Below are 16,148 nucleotides of genomic sequence, written 5' to 3'. Positions count from 1 at the left end.
TTTGCATGTACTTGCCGTGTATATAAAACATATTACATATTATCATGAAGGTGTCTGTTACTACATTATATACATATATATACTTGCAGCGTGTATATGAATTCTTGATGGAGGGTTTTGAAGTTGTTTTAGAGGACTTTAAGGGCTACAACGGGGACTCTCGTTAGCAGCATCTTCCAAGCGTTATCTTTTTTTTGTCTTCAGAATCCTAAAAAAACGATGTATTTTCTAGTCTCTTATAAGGGTTGTAAACGATTGGCAACCCCCCCCCCCCCCAAAAATGTGCAGCACTCCTATAAACCCTCAACTGAGATTATATTGAAACTTTTCAAGGAAACACTAAACATACGGACTGAGATAAGATCTATGTTCACGAGGACAACCTCGAGTGCATCTGTAAACAATGAGAACAGGTTTGTCAGTGGCGTTTTCCTCAGGCAAGTCACAGTGGAGCTCTCATCAACTGCATGGTCAGGTAATGATCAAATCTTTTCATCATATCGTACCATTCTTACACTCTCCTGATATTGATATTAGCTACATTTATTAAGGATAAATGCTATTATTGTCTATTGTGAGCGAACTGTGGTGCTGAATTTCCGCCAGGGATCAATAAAATATTTTCTTTTCAATTCTATTCTAAAATGAGTGGAAACAAGTGCAGAAAACACTGAGAAAACACTCACTTTAAGAGTGAGGGGAAATCATATTGTCCTCTTACTAGAAATGGGACATTTTTCCAATTCCCACTGGTTTTTTGATTCTGCTAGACCGGGGGTCGGCAACCCATGGCTCTGGACCTGCATGCGGCTCTTTAGGGCCGCCTTAGTGGCTGTCTGGAGCTTTTTTAAAAATATATGAAAAATGAAAAAAGATGAGGGGAAAAAAACTTTTTTTTTAAAATATGGTTTCTGTAGGAGGACAGACATAACACAAACCTCCCTAATTGTTATAAAGCACACTGTTTATATTAAACATGCTTCACTGATTTGAGTATTTGGCGAGCGCCGTTTTGTCCCACTAATTTTGGCGGTCCTTGAACTCACCGTAGTTTGTTTACATCAGGGGTCACCAACCTTTTTGAAACCAAGAGCTGCTTCTTGGGTACTGATTAATGCGAAGGGCTACCAGTTTGATACACACTTAAATAAATTGCCAGAAATAGCCAATTTGCTCACTTTACCTTTGATAAATAAATCTTTCTCTCTCTCTCTCTCTCTCTCTCTCTCTCTCTCTCTCTCTATATATATATATATATATATATATATATATATAAAAAATGGGTATTTCTGTCTGTCATTCCATCGTACATTTTTTTTCCTTTTACGGAAGGTATTTTGTAGAGAAAAAATGTTGAAAAACACTTAATTGAACGATTTAAAAGAGGAGAAAACACGAAAAAAATAAATTAAATTTTGAAACATAGTTTATCTTCAATTTGGACTCTTTAAAATTCAAAATTCAACCGAAAAATATGAAGAGAAAAACGAGCTAATTCAATTCTTTTTGATAAAATTCCATCCATCCATCTTCTTCCGCTTATCCGAGGTCGGGTCGCGGGGGCAACAGCCTAAGCAGGGAAACCCAGACTTCCCTCTCCCCAGCCACTTCGTCCAGCTCTTCCCGGGGGACCCAGAGGCGTTCCCAGGCCAGCCGGGAGACATAGTCTTCCCAACGTGTCATGGGTCTTCCCCGTGGCCTCCTACCGGTTGGACGTGCCCTAAACACCTCCCTAGGGAGGCGTTCGGGTGGCATCCTGACCAGATGCCCGAACCACTTCATCTGGCTCCTTTCGATGTGGAGGAGCAGCGGCTTTACTTTGAGCTCCTCCGGGATGGCAGAGCTTCTCACCCTATCTTTAAGGGAGAGCCCCGCCACACGGCGGAGGAAACTCATTTCAGCCGCTTGTACCCGTGATCTTATCCTTTCGGTCATGACCCAAAGCTCATGACCATAGGTGAGGATGGGAATGCAGATCGACCGGTAAATTGAGAGCTTTGCCTTCCGGCTCAGCTCCTTCTTCACCACAACGGATCGGTACAACGTCTGCATTACTGAAGACGCCGCACCGATCCGCCTGTCGATCTCACGATCCACTCTTCCCCCACTCGTGAACAAGACTCCTAGGTACTTGAACTCCTCCACTTGGGGCAGGGTCTCCTCCCCAACCCGGAGACGGCATTCCACCCTTTTCCGGGGGAGAACCATGGACTCGGACTTTGAGGTGCTGATTCTCATTCCGGTCGCTTCACACTCGGCTGCAAACCGATCCAGTGAGAGCTGAAGATCCCGGTCAGATGAAGCCATCAGGACCACATCATCTGCAAAAAGCAGAGACCTAATTCCAAACCGGAACCCCTCAACGCCTTGACTGCGCCTAGAAATTCTGTCCATAAAAGTTATGAACAGAGTCGGTGACAAAGGACAGCCTTGGCGGAGTCCAACCCTCACTGGAAATGTGTTCGACATACTGCCCGGCAATGCGGACAAAGCTCTGGCACTGATCGTACAGGGAACGGACCGCCACAATAAGACAGTCCGATACTCCATACTCTCTGAGCACTCCCCACAGGACTTCCCGAGGGACACGGTCGAATGCGTTCTCCAAGTCCACAAAGCACATGTAGACTGGTTGGGCAAACTCCCATTCACCCTCAAGAACCCTGCCGAGAGTATAGAGCTGGTCCACAGTTCCACGACCAGGACGAAAACCGCACTGTTCCTCCTGAATCCGAGGTTCGACTATCCGGCGTAGCCTCCTCTCCAGTACACCTGAATACCTTACCGGGAAGGCTGAGGAGTGTGATCCCACGATAGTTGGAACACACCCTCCGGTCCCCCTTCTTAAAGAGAGGAACCACCACCCCGGTCTGCCAATCCAGAGGCACCACTCCCGATGTCCACGCGATGCTCCAGAGTCTTGTCAACCAAGACAGCCCCACAGCATCCAGAGCCTTAAGGAACTCCGGGCGGATCTCGTCCACTCCCGGGGCCTTCCCACCGAGGAGCTTTTTAACTACCTCACCGACCTCAAATTAAAAAAAGAATTTATGGAACATCATTAGTAATTTTTCCTGATTAAGATTATTTTAGAATTTTGATGACATGTTTTAAATAGGTTAAAATCTAATCTGCACTTTGTTAGAATATATAACACATTGGACCAAGCTATATGACCAACAAAGACAAATCATTATTTCTTCTAGATTTTCCAGAGTAAAAATTTGATTCTACAGATTTTCTAGATTTGACAGAATATCTTTTTTGAATTTTAGTCACAATAAGTTTGAAGAAATATTTCACAAACGCACCGCGTTGATGACCCCTGGTTTACATGAATACCTTTCTCCGACTTTCTAAGACGTGTTTTATGTCACTTCTTTTTCTGTCTCATTTTGTCCACCAAACTTTTAATGTTGTGCATGAATGCACAAAGGTGAGTTTTGTTGATGTTATTGACTTATCTGGAGTGTGCTAATCAGACATATTTGGTCACTGCATGACTGTATCCTAATCGATGCTAACATGCTATCCAGGCTAGCTGTAGTATGCATCATTATACCTCATTTGTTGCTATATTTCAATCAATCAATCAATGTTTATTTATATAGCCCTATATCACTAGTGTCTCAAAGGGCTGCACAAATTTGAGCTCATTTAGTTTCATTTTAAATCCTCATAATTCAATTGGTATCTCATGACAAAGTATCTGTATGTAATATGGCTTTTAATTTTTTGCGGCTCCAGACGGATTTGTTTTTGTATTTTTGGTCCAATATGGCTCTTTCAACATTTTGGGTTGCTGACCCCTGTGCTAGACAATTTTGTTCTTTATTGATCCTCTTAAAGACTTCCATTTGGAAAAAATCCGAAGAAACATGTCGATCAGCATCAGCTTAGTTGAGTTAGACTTAGACTTGGACAAACTTTAATGATCCACAAGGGAAATTATTCAACACAGTAGCTCAATTACAATGATGGAAAGTGTAAGGATGGAAAGGACAATGCAGGTATAAATAGGGTAAATATAACAATATAAAATAGAAACATATATGCCAATATATACAATATATACTTAATATGTGTACAGTATATTATATATACAAATATATTATGTCTATAACATACATACAATATATACCAATTACCATGTACAATATTACAGTATATGTGGATGTATTGTATGCAGGCGGGTTGAGAACTACCAAGACTGTACCAACTCTTAAGAGGCCCATTTTTCTCGTGTTACATTGTTGCATCACAGGGCAGAACAGATACTGTCAGTTAAAAACACAGACTTATAACTACTTAAGCTGGACTATAAAGGCAGCAGTCTTATTTGTCATGTGGTCCATCAAAAAAAAACCTGTCACGCTAGACCTAAAATCAAACCGGAAGTCGGTACGGTGTTTACAACAAGCTTTGAATAGAACAGGGATGTGTGTCCCCCACGGACATTGTTTCAACATCACTGGGTATACTCGACGCAGTATGAGCTAGTGGTAACCCTCGTCGTCGGCTTATTCGAGCAGAAATGGCGGATATTTTCCCATTTCATTGCCAGAACAGCTGAGCTAGCTTCCGGGGTTGGCCAACATTGTCTCACAAGATGTAGTTTCTCTTTAAATATCCCTCTTGAAAATGGCCTTGCAAATATATATCTGCCACCTAATCAACATTTTGTTTTCCTTCTCGGACTTATTGAAGGCCTACTGAAATGAGATGTTCTTATTTAAACGGGGATAGCAGGTCCATTCTATGTGTCATACTTGATCATTTCGCGATATTGCCATATTTTTGCTGAAAGGATTTAGTAGAGAACATCGACGATAAAGTTTGCAATTTTTGGTCGCTAATAAGAAAGCTTTGCCTGTACCGGAAGTAGTAGACGATGTGCGCGTAACGACATGGGTTGTAGGGCTCCTCACATTGTTTATAATCATAGCCACCAGCAGCAAGGTTCGGACCGAGAAAGCGAATTTTTCCCCATTCATTTGAGCGAGGATGAAAGATTCGTGGATGAGGAAAGCTAGAGTGAAGCACTAGAAAAGAAAATAAAAAAAGTGACGGCAGTGGGAGGGATTCAGATGTTATCAGACACACTTACTAGGATAATTCTGGAAAATCCCTTATCTACTTATTGTGTTAATAGTGTTTTATTGAGATTAGAAAGTCGTACCTGAAAGTCGGAGGGCTGCGGTGACCGCCAGTGTCTCTGAGAGAAGCCAATGGAGGAGCCAAGATCACAGCTGCCTTTTTGACAGCTTCTGCAGGAGGACGCTAACCCCGCACAAGTCTCCGGTAAGAGCCGACTTAATATCATAATTTTCTCATCCAAAAACTTGCTGGTTGACATGTGGGAGAGAAACACGTTTGCTTAAGCTTCACAACAAACAAAGAAAGACCGGCTGTGTTTCGGTTGCTTAAGGCAGCTGCAATCCACCGCTTTCCACCAACAGCTTTCTTCTTTATAGTCTCCATTATTAATTGAACAAATTGCAAAAGATTCAGCAACACAGAAGTCCAAAATACTGTGTAGCTATGCGATGAAAAGAGAAGACTTTTAGCCGTAAATGGTGCTGGGCTAAAATGTCCGCTAAACCAATAACGTCACAAACACGTGTCATCATACGGGTCATCATTCCGCGACGTTTTCAACAAGAAACTAAATTGCAATTTAGTAAACCAAAAAGGCCGTATTGGCATGTGTTGCAATGTTAATATTTCATCATTGATGTATAAACTATCAGACTGCATGGTCGGTAGTAGTGGGTTTCAGTAGGCCTTTAAACGCCTACTGAAATGAGATTTTCTTATTCAAACGGGGATAGCAGGTCCATTCTATGTGTCATACTTGATCATTTCGCGATATTGCCATATTTTTGCTGAAAGGATTTAGTAGAGAAAATCGACGATAAAGTTCGCCACTTTTGGTACTTCCTGAAAAAGCCTCGCCTTTACCGGAAGTCACAGACGATGACATCGCAAGTGTGGGGGTTCCTCACATATTCACATTGATTTTAATGGGAGCCTCCAACAAAAACAGTGATTCGGACCGAGAAAACGACAATTTCCCCCTTAATTTGAGCGAGGATGAAAAAATTGTGGGCTTCACGGTGGCAGAGGGGTTAGTGCGTCTGCCTCACAATACGAAGTTCCTGCACTCCTGGGTTCAAATCCAGGCTTGGGATCTTTCTGTGTGGAATTTGCATGTTCTTCCCGTGAATGCGTGGGTTCCCTCCGGGTACTCCGGCTTCCTCCCACTTCCAAAGACATGCACCTGGGGATAGGTTGATTGGCAACACTAAATTGGCCCTAGTGTGTGAATATGAGTGTGAATGTTGTCTGTCTATCTGTGTTGGCCCTGCAATGAGGTGGCGACTTGTCCAGGGTGTACCCCGCCTTCCGCCCGATTGTAGCTGAGATAGGCGCCAGCGCTCCCCGTGACCCCAAAATGGAATAAGCGGTAGAAAATGGATTGATGGATGGATGAAAGATTTGTGTTTGAGGATATTGATAGCGACGGACTAGAAAAAAAAAAAAAAAGGGTTAAAAAAAAATAAAACGCGATAGCATTGGGACGTATTCCGATGTTTTTAAACACATTTAGTAGGATAATTCTGGGAAATATCTTATCTTTCTATTGTGCTGCTAGTGTTTTAGTGAGTTAAATAGTACCTGATAGTCGGAGGTGTACGTCCACGGGTGTCGACGGCAGCTGTACGGACGACACAAACTCAGCTGATATCTAGTAAGTGGCGACTTTTTAACCACAATTTTCTCACCGAAACCTGCTAGTTGACATTCGGTAGGATCCATGTCTGCTTGACCGTGCTCTGATCCATAGTAAAGTTTCAGCTCCGGGAATTTTAAACAAGGAATCACAGTGTGTTTGTGTGGCTAAACGCTAAAGCTTCCCAACTCCATCTTTCTACTGTGACTTCTCCAACATTAATTGAACAAATTGCAAAAGATTCAGCAACACAGATCTCCAAAATACTGTGTAATTATGCAGTTAAAGCAGACAACTTTTACCTGTGTGTGTGCGTAGCGCTCATACTTTCTAAAAACCTGTGACGTCCTGCGTACACGTCGTCATTACACGACGTTTCCAAGACGAAACTCACGGGAAATTTAAAATTGCAATTTAGTAAACTAAAAAAAACGTATTGGCATGTGTTGCAATGTTAATATTTCATCATTGATATATAAACTATCAGACTGCGTGGTGGGTAGTAGTGGGTTTCAGTAGGCCTTTAACATCAGGCTACTTGGATAGGCTACTGTCAACAACTTGTGATCTGATTGGCTAACGCTACTGTCTATCAACCCTATGTGTTCTAATATTCATCCGCAAACAGTCCCAGTGATTATCCAATCACAGGACGCGTAAATGTCCTATTCAACGTGAGGCCATCTGGAATGCCTTACTGCCCCCTACTCTTCAGGACGCAGCCTCCGGTCTTCAGGATAGGGTCTTTTAAAGATCCCCAAAACTTGTTTTAATACCCATGGAAATCTGGCATTCCAGGCTATAGCTCCCAGACTCTGGAACAACTTGCACCAGTCCCTCCGTGATCTTGACTTTGTTGAAACTTTTAAGAAACATTTGAAAACTTAGTAAAGCTTTTAGTTAATGCACCTTTTAACTATTATTTTTAATCCACTTTATATTGTTTTTATGATGCTGCTCCTGTTGTTTTAATTGAATTGTTGTTTTACTTCACCTATGTTTTGTACAGCTTCACGGTGGCAGAGGGGTTAGTGCGTCTGCCTCACAATACGAAGGTCCTGCAGTCCTGGGTTCAAATCCAGGCTCGGGATCTTTCTGTGTGGAGTTTGCATGTTCTCCCCGTGAATGCGTGGGTTCCCTCCGGGTACTCCGGCTTCCTCCCACCTCCAAAGACATGCACCTGGGGATAGGTTGATTGGCAACACTAAATTGGCCCTAGTGTGTGAATGTGAGTGTGAATGTTGTCTGTCTGTGTTGGCCCTGCGATGAAGTGGCGACTTGTCCAGGGTGTACCCCGCCTTCCGCCCGATTGTAGCTGAGATAGGCGCCAGCGCCCCCCGCGACCCCAAAAGGGAATAAGCGGTAGAAAATGGATGGATGGATGGATGTTTTGTACAGCGCTTCGTGATTTGGTCTAAAAATGCTCTTTTTAAATAAAATGTATTTACTTACTTACTTACATCAACTGGTGATCTGATTGGCTATCGCAATTATCTATCAACTGTTTGTACCCGTTCACTTAAAGTGCACGGACGCCTGCATTGTTGATTCTGAAGGCCCCGGGCAGATTTGGTACAGCATGGCAACATAAACTAGCTGAATTCTGATTGGCTGCAAACTAAAACTAAAAACAACAGCACTGGAACAAGCATAATATGACATGAAGAGAATATGAATTATTTTATATATTGAGGGAAAGTAAATAAAAAAAATGTATCTTTAATTATGAAAATGACTTTTGGTTATGTTAGGCCAGCAGAGAAGGCTCACCATAGGAACCAAATAAAGGAGCTACAGAGGGGCAAAAAAGTATTTAGTCAGCCACCGATTCACTTAAAATGATGACAGAAGTCTGTAATTTTCATCATAGGTACACTTCAACTGTGAGAGACAGAATGTGAAACAAAATCCAGGAATTCACATTGTAGGAATTTTAAAGAATTTATTTGTAAATTATGGTGGAAAACAAGTCTTTGGTCAACCATTCAAAGCTCTCACTGATGGAAGGAGGTTTTGGCTCAAAATCTCACGATACATGGCCCCATTCATTCTTTCCTTAACACGGATCAATCGTCCTGTCCCCTTAGCAGAAAAACAGACCCAAAGCATGATGTTTCTACCCCCATGCTTCACAGTAGGTGTGGTGTTCATGGGATGCAACTCAGTATTCTTCTTCCTCCAAAAACGACGAGTTGAGTTTATACCAAAAAGTTCCATTTTGGTTTCATCCGACCACATGACATTCTCCCAATCCTCTGCTGTATCATCCATGTATCCATTTTGGTATAAACTCAACTCGTCGTGTTTGGAGGAAGAAGACTACTGAGTTGCATCCCAAGAACACCATACCTACTGTGAAGCATGGGGATGGAAACATCATGCTTTGGGGCTGTTTTTCTGCTAAGGGGACAGGACGATTGATCCATGTTAAGGAAAAAATGAATGGGGCCATGTATTGTGAGATTTTGAGCCAAAACCTCCGTCCATCAGTGAGAGCTTTGAATGGTTGACCAACTACATATTGTCCACCATAATTTACAAATAAATTCTTTAAAAATTCTACAATGTGAATTCCTGGATTTTTTTTTCACATTCTGTCTCTCACAGTTGAAGTGTACCTATGATGGAAATTACAGACCTATGTCATCATTTTAAGTGGGAGAACTTGCACAATCGGTGGCTGACTAAATACTTTTTTGCCCCACTGTATGCTATGGGAATGACAAAAATAAATAACTCAATAAAAAATGTGTTGACAATACTGTTGAAGAACATGTTTGTTTCATAATACTTTCAATATGAATTACTGCATTACATGTATTACTCAAGAACAATATAATAATAATATACATACAGTTAATATTTGATTGAAATATCATACTTTGACATTATATATCATTTCTTTGAGCAACTTATTTAAGTTCGCTTGGCTTCCTTTGCGCTTTTATTTTGTTAACAGGAAGTGGTTAGCGTGTCACTCTCCGTGACTTGATGGTGGTCCTCTTCGCCCTGCACACCCCCGGTCATCCCGCAACTAGACTTGTGTCCGGACGGCAGACATGGACTCGCCTCGGCCGCAGCGACGCGGACAACTTCAACCAAAGGAACGGAAGTAATTTCCCGGAAAGATGTCGGTCGTCGTTGTCATTCTTTTGTAGAAGAACCGAGATGGCAACTGTTGTTTTGTGACACCTCGGGCGAGGTGCCACACCTTCGCGTAGCGCAACAGGTAGGTCGAAACCGGTGGGTTACTTTTTTACACTTTAAAGTGCCTAAAACAATTTAAATCGACCATAAAAGTGTTGTTATGTAATAATAGTGCATGTGTATTGAACAGGCTGAAGTATATACGAGGTGAACGTTTATTCGTTAAAGGCCTACAGGACTCATAATGTACATAAAATGGCGCCAGTGTAAATATAGATTAGATAAATTAAATTGCAGCATATCGCAGGTGTTGATCATCCATGCATATTTTATTTTGTAAAATATAAATAAAAAAAAACCTGATCTGGGTCCACACCTGTTGCTAACATGACAAAAAGTCAACAGATACATAAGAAATGATGACAAAAGGCACATTAAAGGCCTACTGAAACCCACTACTACCCACCACGCAGTCTGATAGTTTATATATATCAATGATGAAATATTAACATTGCAACACGTGTCAATACGGCCTTTTTAGTTTACTAATAAGCGGTAGAAATGGATGGATGGATAAATTACAATTTTAAATTTTCCGGGAGTTTCGTCTTGGAAACGTCGTGTAATGGTGACGTGTACGCAAGACGTCACGGGTTTTTAGGTAGTATGAGTGCCGCACACACACACAGCTAAAAGTCGTCTGCTTTGACGGCATAATTATACAGTATTTTGGACATCTGTGTTGCTGAATCTTTTGCTAAGGTTCAATTAATGTTGGAGAAGTCACAGTAGAAAGATGGAGTTGGGAAGCTTTAGCCTTTAGCCATACAAACACACGGTGATTCCTTGTTTAAAATTCCTGGAGGTCACAAAGCACTGTACAAAACATAGGTGAAGTAAAACAACAATCCAATTTAAAACAACAGGGGCGACATCATAAAAGGGATACAAAGTGGATTAAAAATGATAAAAGTTTTACTAAAAAGAAAAGTTTTCAAATGTTTCATAAGTGTTTCAACACAGTCAAGATCACAGAGGGACTGGTGCAAATTGATCCAGAGTCTGGGAGCTATAGCCTGGAATGCCATATCTCCACTGGTTTTAAAAAGTTTTTGGGATCATTAGACTCTGGCCTGAAGAGTGCACCCTAAAGAGTAGGAGCGTAACAAGTCAGGGATGTACTGAAAAGTACAGTGACCCAAGTACTTTTTTTTTTTCAAAATAAAATATTAAAATATTATCAAAACAAGGTACAACCGACATCTCTTCAAGTTGAATTAACAGTAGGTGTACCTGTTGTTTTTTGACATATAAAAAATAAGTGCAACCAAATTTCCTCTGGTTAAATGAGCAGTGGTGTGATCTGCTACTACTCTTATTTTAATAAGCAGCTGCGGTAGCAGAAAAAAGCACAACAAATGTAAACGCCACTGCACAACAACTCTAAGCCAAAACATCAATAATATAATGACGGAATGGAAGTGACAGCGGACAAGTTTCGGCGACTCATCGGCTTCCTGGGGTGGAAAGTTGAAAACGGTGTAAGGAACCAAGTTGGAAAATTAAGAAAAGTGTGACCACTTTTGCAGCAATAAAATCTTTTTCAACAATACCGATATACTATGTTCATTACACAGTTGTTTTTTTTAACGGTTGAGGGTTGCAGGTACGATCCCCACTTCCGCCATCCTAGTCACTGCCGTTGTGTCCTTGGGCAAGACACTTTACCTACCTGCTCCCAGTGCCACCCACACTGGTTTAAATGTAACTTAGATATTGGGTTTCACTATGTAAAGCGCTTTGAGTCACTAGAGAAAAAGCGCTATATAAATATCATTCACTTCACTTAACCTTCTGCCTCAGGAAGATGGTCTGACGCGGTAACTTGCTCCCCCGTCAAGGTTTCACACACATTCATTTATTTGTGGCGGCAAGCCACGAAAGAATTACGGCCGCCACAAATAAAAAAAATTAATAAAACATTTTTTATTTTTTTTTCCGGCTTTTGACTCGCTCGACCGCTCATAATAGCAATGGGACTCTGTCTGTGAATGGAGCTTGTAGTTACATATTATATAAATATGTAAATATTATATAAATATGTATATAAATATGTACATAAAGTGTTGTAATTATATTCCAACTCCACGTTCTTCTTGGTCATCGCCGCCGCCACTGCTTACCCCCTCCCTCCTCCCCCCACGCCGCCCGACCACACCACCACAAATAGATGCCTGACCTGTGGGAAACATTGACCGTCACTTCCGGTTTGTCCGTCGCGTCCTTTGTGGCTTAAATGGGAACTGCACTTTTCCTTGGAATTTTGCCTATCGTTCACAATCATTATGAAAGACATGACGACGGATGTATTTTTTAATGCCTTCTAACTCGTAAATAAATGTAATTAAAAGTCTGCTTACAGGAGGTCCTTTATTCCGCCCATAAAACCCAGTAAAAGAAGCCTCCAAAAAGTGCCAACAATACTCAGTTTACATTTCGTGACTTGAATATTACACAATTATTAGTGATATTGTTATTATCAGCGCTAACACAAACTATTTATAGAGGCACCTTTATCGACGAGTGGTAAGGCATTTACTTGCTTTCTTTGCTTTTAAAATTTCAAATTGTGCCTCACCTGGATAGTAGAAGAATGAGTACATTTTCCGACAAGTTGGTACACTTTAACAACCAATTTAGAACCGGGATGGCGAGAACGACACGAAAATACACTTGGTTCCACCCCCCTTTTCTTCGTGAGGATTATGAGTTATTCTCCATCCAACACAGGAATATATGAACATCCGATTAGTCAGTGTCCAAATAGCAGCAGGCATTGTAGAGTAAGTGATGTTTTATTATGCTTGTTGGCTGTCATGAAGTCTGTAGTGAGTAATAATCAGTGAAAAAAAGCTAATATTGTGATGTGTCTTTGAACTTAATGAGCCACATATCCTTAAAATGATCGAAATACGTAAATGCGCCACATATGCTTAAAATAATCAGAATACGTAAATACTAAATGTTATTAGAAATGTTACTAAATTACATATATACTCACATCATGTATACAAAACCTTAATAGAGGTGTTTGGATGATGTTTTTAAAGGCCTTAATAGGCAGACTAAGGTGTCTCCCTTAGGCTCCATGGCAAGCAGACTTTTGATAATTAAAAACATACATCCGTCGTCATGTCTTGTGGCTTTTGCAATCGTGCTGAAGCTGAAAGTTGTTTTGTGACTTAATAAGAGTCTTGCAGCGTTTGATGTGACATTTCTCAGCCACCTTTTGATAACTGATGGCGATGAGACAGACAGACTTGAAGAATGTTTAACAACCTTAAAGGGAAACAGCACTTTCTTTTCGGAATTTTGCCTATCGTTCACAATCATTATGAATGACATGACAATGGATGGAAAAATGTAATAAATGCGATCAAAAGTCTGCTTACAATGGAGCCTATATGACCCGTTAAAATCTGCCTATAGAGCCCTGAAAAAAACATCCAAACACCTGCACTAGGTTGTAAGTATATACTGTATGTAATGTAGTAACAGGCACATTTATGATAATATTCAACATTTATGTATGTTGATAATTTTAAGCATATAAAATACATTAATTAAAAAAAATCAAACGCATCACAACATTTTATTTTTCTTCACCGCTGATTATTACTCACTGCAGACTCTATGAGAGCCAACAAACAAAATAAACATCACTTACTGTATAACGTCTGCTGTCATTAGGATGCCGACTGCTAGTATATTATTTTATTCCCTGGTCAAATGGTCCTTTATTTTACTTCCTTCACCATGTGCGCAATCACCAACGTAAGAGCTAATGGGCAAGCATACAATATAAAGGGTACATTAGAATACATTGTACTTAAGCATTGAACATGTGTACATTTAAAACAAATTCAAGCTAATGAGCAAGCGTACAAGCTAATGAGCAAGCGTACATGATAAATGGTATATTAGAATACATTGTACTTAAGCATTGAAAATGTGCACATTTAAAACAGTCAAACTGCAACAATTTACCTTGTTTCCCTTTCAACCTGCGCTAGAATGCTTTTAACTGTTAGTTTACTATTTCACCTTCACATATACTCTTTACCATAGCGTCGTCCTAACCGTGACATTGAGAAAGCATCAACTTCCTTTTCCGTTTTAATTTGTGTGTTCCTTAACACAATAAAAGCATATCCACTTGCACAACCTTCAAAATAACAGTCATATATATTACACAGTAAAACAGAATGAAATGAGAATGACTCATAATCCTCGCCGAGACGGGGTGGGGAGAAACAAGTGCTTTTCGTGTGGTTCTTGCCAGATCCAGATCCTAAATGGCTGTCAAAGTGTCCAAACTTGTCAGAATATTTCTTTAGCCATCTACTTTTCATGTGATATGCATGATTTTGATCTACAATAAACTTAAAGGGAGCAAAGAAACGAGGAAGCAGCTGACCAGTTGATGATGGAAACATAGACACACAGAAAGTGATCACGGCGCTGCTATAAATAGTTCATCTGCGTTAGCGCTTATAATAACAATATCACTAATGGTTGGTTAATATTTAAGTCACAAAATGTAAATGAATGGTTAAAATAGCCAATGATTGTCATACACACATGAGTTGTGGTGAGATTATCGTCTGCATTTGATCCATCACCCTCAACCCCTAGGAGGTGAGGAGAGCAGTGAGCAGCAGCGCCTTGGGAATAATTTTTGGTGATATAACCCCAGATTGCAACCCTTAATGCTGAGTGCCAAGCAGGGAGGTATTGTCTTTGGTTTGACTCGACCGGGATTTGAACTCACAACCTACCGATTTAAAGGCAGACACTTTAACCCACACCCGGGAAAATTAAGGCCCGGGGGCCACATGTGGCCCGTTGAGCTTTTCAATCTGGCCCGCCGGACATTCCCAAATAATTTTTTGGGATCTTTAAGATGGTAACTGTAGCTGCCATTATGATGTGCAGTGATGTTTTCTAATAACCGTAAGTCTTCAACTATACAAAGTATTTCAATGGTCGGAGTCTGCGTTTATGAATGATATACCAGTTACTATGGTAATCTAATTAGTTACTATGGTAATCTACGTACAAGCAGCTCAGACGAGGCACCAAGCAGTGTGGGTGGGAAGCATTTCCACAAACCCGAAAGGAGATTTTCACAACAAAATGTTCTAAAGTTTAGTGACATATAGAATAGAATAAAAAGTACTTTATTGATCCCAGGGGGAAATTCAATAAATATCAGATATATCAGATTGTAGGTGGGTTTATTTTGTTCCCTTCGCGTTCATATTTCACTGTTTATTGCATTTTTGTTGCGTTTCACTTGATTGTAGAATATGTCGATCGAAAGGGGTTGTGACATTCATATGTTGTCAATATTCAGTGTTTTATCGTTCATAGAAAAATGTTAAATTCCATTAAGTTTTTTTAAGGCGGTCTGTCATAATGTTTTTAGCATTCAATCAGACATTATTGTGAGGTTTTGTATTAGTGTTCCTAAAAATAGATATACCGGCCCCCAGAAACAGTTTTCTCTAAATGTGGCCCCAGAGTCAAATTAATTGCCCAGGCCTGCTTTAACCATTAGGCCACTGAGCAAGTAATTTATCGGATTTTATGATCAGAATAGTGGCGCTCCAATTGGCTCCACTGTACGTTTTATTTACAAGTTAGAATGCATTAAAAAAATCTATCCGTCATGTCTTTCATAATGATTGTGAACGATAGGCAAAAATCCAAACAAATGTACAGTTGCCCTTTAAAAGTGCTTTTATTTCATATAAAGTCTGCTGTTCTAAATCCAAAGTTTTCCTTTTTCTCGTATCGATAAAATCGATCAATTTCTTTTTAAAACGATGTTCCATCGATAACTATCTTCCGGAAGGCAAACTTGGCGAAAACAGGTGGCTGTTATTGAATATAGGGAATATAAATCGATATATTTATTAATCGTTACATCCCTGATGTACTGTTACACCCCGAGAAGTTGTTATTAATAGTTGGTGGGTCAACCATAAGTGTCGTACGTGACCTTGGGCTGTGTTTACACATGTAACACATGCACCCTCGCTCAGTCAACATTCCTCCTGCAACACCTTAACCAATCACGCATCCACCCCAACACAGCACGGGTGGATGCAAATTGTATTTGCTGTTGGCGGGTGAATGACAACACCTGCAATAGGATACAAACATGACAAATGTTCATGTGGGGTTAATGTGAGGACTTCTGCAC

At 40.5% G+C, this 16,148-nt stretch overlaps 1 protein-coding gene across 2 annotated transcripts in view; it reads left to right on the top strand.

Moving 5' to 3' along the window:
- Positions 1 to 421: 421 nt before the first annotated feature.
- The window catches only part of zgc:194930 (uncharacterized protein LOC557813 homolog), a 46,376-nt gene continuing 30,649 nt past the window's right edge, over positions 422 to 16,148 (top strand). The window contains exons 1-2 of one of the 2 annotated variants that reach the window (XM_061913759.1): positions 422 to 475; positions 9,693 to 9,962. The gene's annotated coding sequence lies outside the window, so the exon portion shown is untranslated. Of the gene's footprint in view, positions 476 to 9,692; positions 9,977 to 16,148 lie in introns of both variants that reach the window. The other variant, XM_061913760.1, reaches the window with a different exon arrangement.

The sequence above is a fragment of the Nerophis ophidion genome, linkage group LG10 (assembly GCF_033978795.1).
Source record: "Nerophis ophidion isolate RoL-2023_Sa linkage group LG10, RoL_Noph_v1.0, whole genome shotgun sequence".
Classification (NCBI taxonomy): Eukaryota; Metazoa; Chordata; class Actinopteri; order Syngnathiformes; family Syngnathidae; genus Nerophis; species Nerophis ophidion.
This window is presented reverse-complemented; position numbering and strand designations above follow the sequence as displayed.